Below are 9,165 nucleotides of genomic sequence, written 5' to 3'. Positions count from 1 at the left end.
GAAAAATTGGATAAAAATTCTCGCTGGAACAGGGCGGTTTAATTTTGGAATTTCTGATTGGCTGAAACTTGCCGCCGTGTTCACACTCGGACTCAACCATTTTTCGCAGAGGAGTGACAGGTATTCCTTCTGTCTCTGTCACACAATAAGGAGTGGCACATTCCGACGTCCCCTTTCCCGTGGGAAAGCTTTCTAGAAAGTTTCGCATAAAGTTTATTGCAGAATGCTTTTAGCCAAACCTATTTCCGGTACGTGATTTTAAACAATTTCAGAGGATATATTTCCAGCCTGTGTGGTCTCTGTGCAGAACTTTGTCAAATTACTGGCTCTGACTTTCTATCTGTAATATTCACATATATGAGTTTAATAATTTGATTAATTCATCCATTCGGCTATTCGCCTTATGGGTGCCGTACTTTACGTAAGACCACGGAAACATCTTTCCCTCCACGTGGTCTATCCCTTCCAATGTTCCCATTCCCCCATAAGGGCCATATTCAGCATACCAGGTGAGTCGCCTAGGAGAGGTCCTGGTCCTCATTTCTCTCTTTTGATCCCTCATTGATGCCAACATAAAAGGTTTATTATAAAAATCAACAAACATAACCAAAGAAAATAGTACCTCACTGTAAGTAGGAAATTCACTTAACGGAATACATATTTTGGCCATGATGATCCTATCTATCCTTTTAATATACATGCTCTGTCTCGCCTCTCTCGACCCGTGCGTGCAACGTCAGGTTGGCCGAGCGGTCTAAGGCGCCAGACTTAAGTTCTGGTTCCCAGCTGGGAGCGTGGGTTCGAACCCCACACCTGACAAGAATTTTAGCCGCCTGTTGCCACGGTCACAAAGGCGTCAAGTCCATACCGTCTGATAACGTCATTAGAATGTTGGCGATTCGCCCCTATTTCTTTCTTTCTCTCTTAATATATTTACCCTCCAGGGTTCCTTTTTCCCTGGGACTCAGCGAGGGATCCCACCTCTACCACCTCCAGGGCAGCGTTCTGGAACTTGAGACTTTGGGTCGGGATGAAACAACTGGGGAGGAGAACCATTACCTCGTCCAGTGGACCTCACTTGCTATGCTGAACAAAGGTATTATGGGGAATAGGAAGATTGGAAGGGATAGGCAAGGAAGCGTTCGTGGCCTTATTTACGGGGCTATCTCTGCATTTGGCTGGAGAATTGGGAAACCATGGTAAACCACTCTGGGGATGGCTGAGGTGTTAATCGTACCCACCTCTACTCAGTTGAACTTCCGAGGTCGAGTGTACTGCGTTCCAGACCTCGTGCCACTTTTCAAATTATGTGACAGAGACGGGAATCGGACCCGGGCCTCCCGGCGTGGCCGTTTAGATGGTGAACGTTTTATCCGACCAACGGGACCCGAACCCGCTAACGGCGGTACTTGACGGGAACCTTAGTTATCGTGGCAAAGGTGTGATAAAATTTATATAATATGTGATGTTCGAACCCACGCTTCCAATGGGGAACCAGAAGTTAAGTCTGGCCCCTCAGTCCGCTCGGCCAGCCGGACGCTGTCTTTTTCACTTACAAAGGAGGCATGATAAAGCATACGTATTAAAGAGGATAGGTGGGATGAATATGAAATGGCCCAGTAATATGCTGAGGTAAGTGAATTTTCTGCCCGCCTCTGAGGTGTGGTGGTTAGCGTGATTAACTGCCACCCCCGGAGGTCCGGGTTCGTTTCCCGGCTCTGCCACGAAATTTGGAAAGTGGTATGAGGGCTGGAACGGTGTCCACTTAGCCTCGGGAGGCCAACTGTGTAGAAGTGGGTCCGATTCCAGCCTCACCCATCCTGGAAGTGGTTTTCCGTGGTTTCCCACTTCTCCTCCAGGCAAAATCCGGGATGGTACCTAACTTAAGGCCACCGCCGCTTCCTTCCTTCTTCCTTGCCTATCCCATCCAATCTTCCCATACCTCCACAAGGTCCCTGTTCAGCATAGCAGGTTAGGCCGCCTGGGCGAAGGACTAGGCATCCTCCCCAGTTGTTGTATCCCCCGACCTAGAGTCTGAAGCTCCAGGACACTGCCCTTGAGGCGGTAGAGGTGGGATCCCTCGCTGAGTCCGAGGGAAAAACCGAGCCTGGAGGGAAAACAGATTAAGTAAGTAAGTAAGTAAGTAAGTAAGTAAATAAGTGAATTTGCTACTTACATTGAGTTTTCTTTGGTAATGTTTAATGATTCGCGTAACTAAACCCTCAAATTGGCATCAGTGATAGATATTACGTGGATCTGCTTTATTTGCTTTTTAGGCTTCATTTTCTCTACATTATTCGAACTGTGATAGTCTATTTAAGTATTACAGCCATTATTTAGCTCCGTATCTCCAACCATGTTTAGCGTGATTAGCTGCCACCCCCGGAGGCCCGAGTTCGATTCCCGGCTCTGCCACAAAATTTGAAAAGTGGTACGAGGGCTGGAACGGGGTCCACTCAGCCTCGGGAAGTCAACTGAGTAGAGGTGGGTTCGATTCCCACCTCAGCCATCCTGGAAGTGGTTTTCCGTGGTTTCCCACTTCTCCTCCAGGCGAATGGTACATAACTTAAGGCCACGGCCGCTTCTTTCCCTCTTCCTTGCCTGCCCCTTCCAAACTTCCCATCCCCCCACCAGGCCCCTGTTCAGCATAGCAGGTGAGGCCGCCTGGGAGAGGTACTGGACATTCCCCCAAGTTGTATCCCTCGACCCAGAGCCTGTAGCTCCAGGACTCTGCCGTTGAGGCGTTAGAGGTGGGATCCCTCGCTGAGTCCGAGGGAGAAACCAACCATAGAGGGTAAATAGATTAAGAAGAAATTAATTTTCTCTGGCCATTAACTGGGGCTGTCCGCCTCTGTGGTGTAGTGGTTAGTATGATTAGCTGCCACCTCCGGAAGCCCGGGTTCGATTACAGGCTCTGCCATGAAATTTTAAAACGAGGTACGAGGGCCAGAACGGGGTCCACCCAGTCTCTGGGAGTCAATTGAGTAGAGGTGGGTTCGATTCCCACCTCAGCCATCATGGAACTGGTTTTCCGTGGTTTCCCACTTCTCCTCCCGGCAAATACCGCGATGCTACTTAACGTAAGACCACGGAAACATCTTTCCCTCCACGTGGTCTATCCCTTCCAATGTTCCCATTCCCCCTTAAGGGCCATATTCAGCATACCAGGTGAGTCGCATGGGCGATGTCCTGGTCCTCATTTCTTTCTTTTGATCCCTCACTGATGCCAACATGAAAGGTTTATTATAAAAATCAACAAACATAACCAAAGAAAATAGTACCTCACTGTAAGTAGGAAATTCACTTAACGGAATACATATTTTGCCCATGATGATCCTACCTATCCTTTTAATATACATGCTGTGTCTCGCCTCTCTCTAACCGTGTGTGCAACGTCAGGTTGGCAAGAATTTTAGCCGCCTGTTGCCACGGTCACTAAGGCGTCAAGTCCATACCGTCTGATATCGTCATTAGAATGTTGGCGATTCGCCCCTATTTCTTTCTTTCTCTCTTAATATATTTACCCTCCAGGGTTCCTTTTTCCCTGGGACCCAGCGAGGGATCCCACCTCTACCACCTCCAGGGCAGCGTTCTGGAACCTGAGACTTTGGGTCGGGATGAAACAACTGGGGAGGAGAACCAGTACCTCGTCCAGTGGACCTCACTTGCTATGCTGAACAAAGGTATTATGGGGAATAGGAAGATTGGAAGGGATAGGCAAGGAAGCGTTCGTGGCCTTAATTACGGGACTATCTCTGCATTTGACTGGAGAATTGGGAAACCATGGTAAACCACTCTGGGGATGGCTGAGGTGTTAATCGTACCCACCTCTACTCAGTTGACCTTCCGAGGTCGAGTGTACTGCGTTCCAGACCTCGTGCCACTTTTCAAATTATGTGACAGGGACGGGAATCGGACCCGGGCCTCCCGGCGTGGCCGTTTAGATGGTGAACGTTTTATCCGACCAACGGGACCCGAACACGCTAACGGTGGTACTTGACGGGACATCTTAGTTATCGTGGCAAAGGTGTGATAACATTTATGTAAGATGTGGTGTTCGAACCCACGCTCCCAATTGGGAACCAGAAGTTACGTCTGGCCTCTCAGTCTTCTCGGCCAACCGGACACTGCCCGTTTCAATTGGAAAGGAGGCATGATAAAGCACGTATTAAAGAGGATAGGTGGGATGAATATGAAATGGCCCAGTGATATGCTGAGGTAAGTGAATTTGCTGCCCGCCTCTGAGGTGCAGTGGTTAGCGAGATTAGCTGCCACCCCCAGAGGCCCGCGTTGGATTCCCGGCCCTGCCACGAAATTTGAAAAGTGGTACAAGGGTTGGAACGGAATCCACTCAGCCTCGGGAGGTCAACTGAGTAGAGGTGGGTTCGATTCACTTCTCAGGCATCCTGGAAGTAGTTTTCCGTGGTTTCCCACTTCTCCTCCAGGCAAAAGCCGGGATGGTACCTAACTTAAGGCCACGGCCACATCCTTCCCACTTCCTGGGCGAGGTACTGGTCATTCTCCCCAGTTGTATCCCAGACCCAGGGTTTGAAGGACACTGCCCTTGAGGCGGTAGAAATGGGATCCATCTCTGAGTCCGAAGGAAAAACCGACCCTGGAGGGAAAGCAGATTACTAACGAAAGATCTCCAACCATGATTTATTACGTCGTGTTCATTCTCTGCCATAACCCAAACATTCTTCGCGGAAATTATAATTTCATGATTTTAACGTTTCGATCCTAAACAACTGAGAACAGATGGTGTTGAATTCTCATGGAGCAAAACATTTTAATGCACATTATATATGATAATATCCGCCTCAGTGGTTTGATTAGCTGCCACCGCCTGATCCCCGGTTTCGATTCCCACCTTTGCCATGAAATTCGAAACGTGTTACGCGGGCTGGAACGGGGTCCACTCAGCCTCGACGGACAACTGCGTACACTTCTTGAAGTGATTTTCGTCTTTTCCCAGTTCTTCTCCAGGCAAACGACAAGATGGTACCTAACTTACAGCCACGGCCGCTTCTTTCCCTCTTCCTTGGCTATCCCTCCAAATCTTTCTCTCTCCGACAATGCCTCTGATCAGCATAGCAAGTGAGGCCCAGAGGACTAGGTACTGGTCCTCCTCCCTATTATTCCTCCTCGACCCAACGTCTCACGCTATATGGCACTCTTCTTTAGGCGGTAGAAGTGGGCTCGCTTGCTGAGTCCGAGGGAAAAGGGAACCCTGGAGGGTAAATATATTAAGCCTGGAAGAAATATGAACTAGTCACCAACAATCTGATGGTGTATTTTTCGACACCGTGACTCCAACCTACTAATCATGATATCAGAGTATGCGGACTTGATGCCTTAGTGATCGTGGCACCAGGCGGCTAAATTATTTGTCAAGTATGGAGTTCGAACTCACGCACACAATTAGGAATCAGAAGTTAAGTCTGGCGCCTTGGACCGCTCGGCCAACCTGACGCTCTACGGTACAGTTAGAGGGAGGCTTCATAGAGCGCACGAGGAGCTGCCTGGCCGAGGCGGTAAAGGCGTGCTCGGTTCGCCCGGAAGGACTTGGGTTCGAATCCCCGTCAGGACGTCGTAAAAATTAAGAAACGAGTTGTCCACTTCCGGATGTGCATATGGCCCTGAGGTTCACTCAGCCTACACCAAAAATGAGTATCAGGTTAATTCCTGGGGGAAAAGGCGACCGGGCGTAGAGTTAACCTCTATACCCCATCACGTGCCGCGGTTAACAATGGTGGAAGCCTTTACCTTGCACTCCTCCAACAGCCTTCATGGCCTGTACGGAGGTGACTTTGCTTTTTTTGTGATAGTCTACATTAAATAGGATAGATAGTGTACCGGGCGGTATACCTCCACGCCGCTAATTCAAATATTGCGCCAGTTGAAACTCCTCTACAGGAGAAAGCGTGAACTTTAACAACTGTATTAACTCAACGGTTTCTCGGAAGATGTCTCTACTGTAAATTTGGTGTTCTGAACTGTGTCTATTTCGATTTGTGTTTGTTTGCTCCGTATCAAGAAGTTTGGACATTCTCTAACAGATGTCTCTACCAAAACTATGATAACGCACTGTGGTGTAAAGGAATGTACTCTCCTGAAGAAAAATTGTATGCTTAAGTTTTGTCTTTACTAAATTTTGTTCTGTGGTTTGTGGGTTGGCAATGTAAATCCTTTCTTTCCGCCTGTTTTGAATGTAAACAATCAGGAATTTATGTAATTAATTTTCCACCAATAAGGTGTTTCTTCCTCGTCTTGTGTATTAGTATTTGCTGTTATCCAATAAAAGTTTGTGGGCGGGTTGTTATCATTCATGAAAGGTCTCGAATTTTCCACGAGGGTATAAAAACTGCTGATTTTCTTGGCTCAGAGCCACTTAAGTAACATCTCTCTTAGTGTGTGAATATGTAGCAGGGACGGGAAGCGCCTCTTTCTTCAAGCAGAAGTTCTTCAACAAGGTAATGGCCTGTTAACATCTTTATTTCTTGCTAGCTCAGCAGTTTAACTCACGGAGAAGGTTCAAAACCTTTAAAATGTAATCCATCTTCCTTAAAATGTAATTCCCTTCTTCTGTCTATGTAAAAACTACTATTTCTTGAACTGTAAAGCGGGAATAGAGAGTGCTTCACCCTCTCGAACTCCCCTTCATTTTGAAAAGGAGGTGACTACGTTTTCATAACCGTTCTTCTCTTCTTTAATGTAGTAGGTTTTCTCATACGTGTCACCTCCCTAGCTTGGGATTAGCCCCTGTATGATCGGCCTAGCGCCACATAGGTTTTTAGACCAAAACTTTGTGTAGGAGTGCAAGTTATCGCCTCCATTCAATTTGTATTTTAGGCCATTTAACCCGTTTTGTTTTCCTTCTTGCGAAGGCCCTGTAGATTGGGTATTAGATACCCCTGTTTCACTGTATGTGTGCCTGGAGGGCAGTTAGTGTAAAGTCAGTTTATGGCCTCTTAAATAGGCTTGAAGACTTTGAGAGCGCATCTGCTCTTTCTTGTGTGTGAAACGTGCCTCTAGGAGGCTTAACATGGTAATTGGGAGCAAGTGCTCTTTGTCATGATTGGGGTTTTCTGCCCCTTTGTGAGAACTGGGTATATTGGTAAAGTTGGGCTCATAGCTCAAGAATTGTAATTGTGGGGCTCGAAGCCCAAAACTTGTAACGAACTGTCATCTGTAATTTCTTAATTTGTTGATCTGCTACTTGGTACCTGTTACACTTTTGTTATTTGTTGTCATTTGTTGATTTTGAAAAGAAAATATAACCTTTGTTAAAGTTTTAAATTAACTTTAATTTTGTAGTTGAGACCTATTCCAGCCCGAACCTTCTTTCACCTGTAACTACCACGGATAACTCCGTAACAAGTGGTAGCAGAGCGTGGTTGAATGGGTCTCAATTTAGCCCCTTTTGATGGCTAAACATTGTTTACGGTTTGAACTCTAACAATTTTCTCAGTTTCTGGAATTTTTTTCTTTCCAAAATTTTTCTGTCATCACGTCCGGCCCTCGCGACGTCCTCCATCCCGGGTATGTGGGCAAGGAGGAATTGATGTATGAATTCACCATTAGGAATGTTCAATCTGGAGGCACGGTTGCGATAGACACCAATAAGCTAAAAGATTCCCTTGATTTGCCTATTACCATCCCGACTTTGGGAGAAAAAGAGATTGATGACGCTCTCTCCACGATCACTGATAATGCTACTGAGCTAGCATCGGTAGTTAGTTTTTTGAAGGGGGTGATCCCTCACCTAATCAACTTAAACGTGTACAAGCTAGATTGTACCATTTTTCCAATAGGGTTAGTGATCTGTTGTCTCTTAAATTGAATGATACTCAAGGGAAGGAGGCTAGTGCCGTCCTCGAAAACCTTTCCGATTTATTCAGTAAGGTTAGCCTACCGTTAACTGGGGCAGTACCTCCCAAAACTGATCAACCCGCTACGGTAAACGTAGTAAGCGAGGAAGAGTCTTCTAAAGGAGAAGCAAATAGGAAAGCTGTTGGAGCTCAACAAACTTCTGCCCCATTAGACAACGAATCCGAGCGTCGTACCTCGCTGAATAATGCACTTTCTGAACCAGCTTCTCCGCCTCTACCTACTATGTCACCTGGCTTCAGCAGTTTGCCCCACCCGTTAGCAATGCTGCTCAGGGGTATTTCTAAGTTTTCTGTTAATTCCACCAGTGGCGTTATTGCCTTCCTAAAATTTTTCGTTGAGTTTCAGGATCATGCTCTTGTATTTTCTCTTTCTCCATGTCAAATTCTGCAGATTATTTATCCCTATTCCGTTGGTGTTCTCTCAGACAAGATAGTTAGGGCAATTGCTGAACAATCCTCCATAGAAGACTTCCATGCCCAACTGTTGGCAAATTTTATCCCCGCTCGAGCTAGGTCATCGTTAATTCAAAAGTATTACTACCGAGTACAGCGTCTGGATGAGAACCTTGCGGACTTCATCCAAGATATTAAGTTCTACACTAGGGTATTTGCTCTACATTTCCCTGAAGATCAAATTGCACAGGCAATTTGAAGGTATTTCTCCATCATACCGATCATACTTGTGTTTTGCGTCGCGCCCGCAAACTTTTGCCGAGTTAGAGGCTATGGCTGTCTCAGCCGAAGGAGTTAGATATGCCGACACACTGTGGCGAGGGAGTCCCCTCCTTCTTTTAGTAATCCTCGGCCTCCACCTCGCCGACCAGTCACTGCCCGTAAATATTATTCTTGTGGGTCGACTGACCATCTTTGGAAAAAGTGTCCATTAATTAAATCTAGTGGGACCAGGAATGGAGCAGGGTCATCACAAGGCTGTTTTAAATGTGGAGCTTTTTCACATTTCGCCAAGAACTGCCCTAATGCTAATAGCACCCCCTCCTGCTCAACTTCGGGTGCAACTTCCTCCAACAACCATAAGTGACTGTGGCTCCGGCTGAGTCGGCAGATTCATCTTTTCAAGGCTAGGCCCAGGGTAAATCCGACGAAAATTCAGAAAAGTCTGAAATGTTCTACATTATCTTTTGAATGTCCCAAAGAATGTCTTAGGATCCCGGCGGATACCCCCGCACCACTGGCGTAGCCAAGGGGGGGCCCAGTGGGGCCGGCCCCCCCCCAAAATATTTCGTGAAACTAGAGCGAAGATCAGCCGTTGTTT

At 46.8% G+C, this 9,165-nt stretch overlaps 1 non-coding gene across 1 annotated transcript; it reads left to right on the top strand.

The window, feature by feature from the left end:
• The first annotated feature begins 735 nt into the window (after positions 1–735).
• Positions 736–819, top strand: TRNAL-UAA (transfer RNA leucine (anticodon UAA)). Its single transcript has one exon. It is a non-coding gene; the product is annotated as a tRNA-Leu (tRNA).
• The last annotated feature ends 8,346 nt before the right edge of the window (positions 820–9,165 follow it).

The sequence above is a fragment of the Anabrus simplex genome, chromosome 1, assembly GCF_040414725.1.
Source record: "Anabrus simplex isolate iqAnaSimp1 chromosome 1, ASM4041472v1, whole genome shotgun sequence".
Taxonomy (NCBI): Eukaryota; Metazoa; Arthropoda; class Insecta; order Orthoptera; family Tettigoniidae; genus Anabrus; species Anabrus simplex.
Note: the sequence above shows the minus strand (reverse complement) of the source record. Positions and strands in the feature narration are given on the sequence as shown.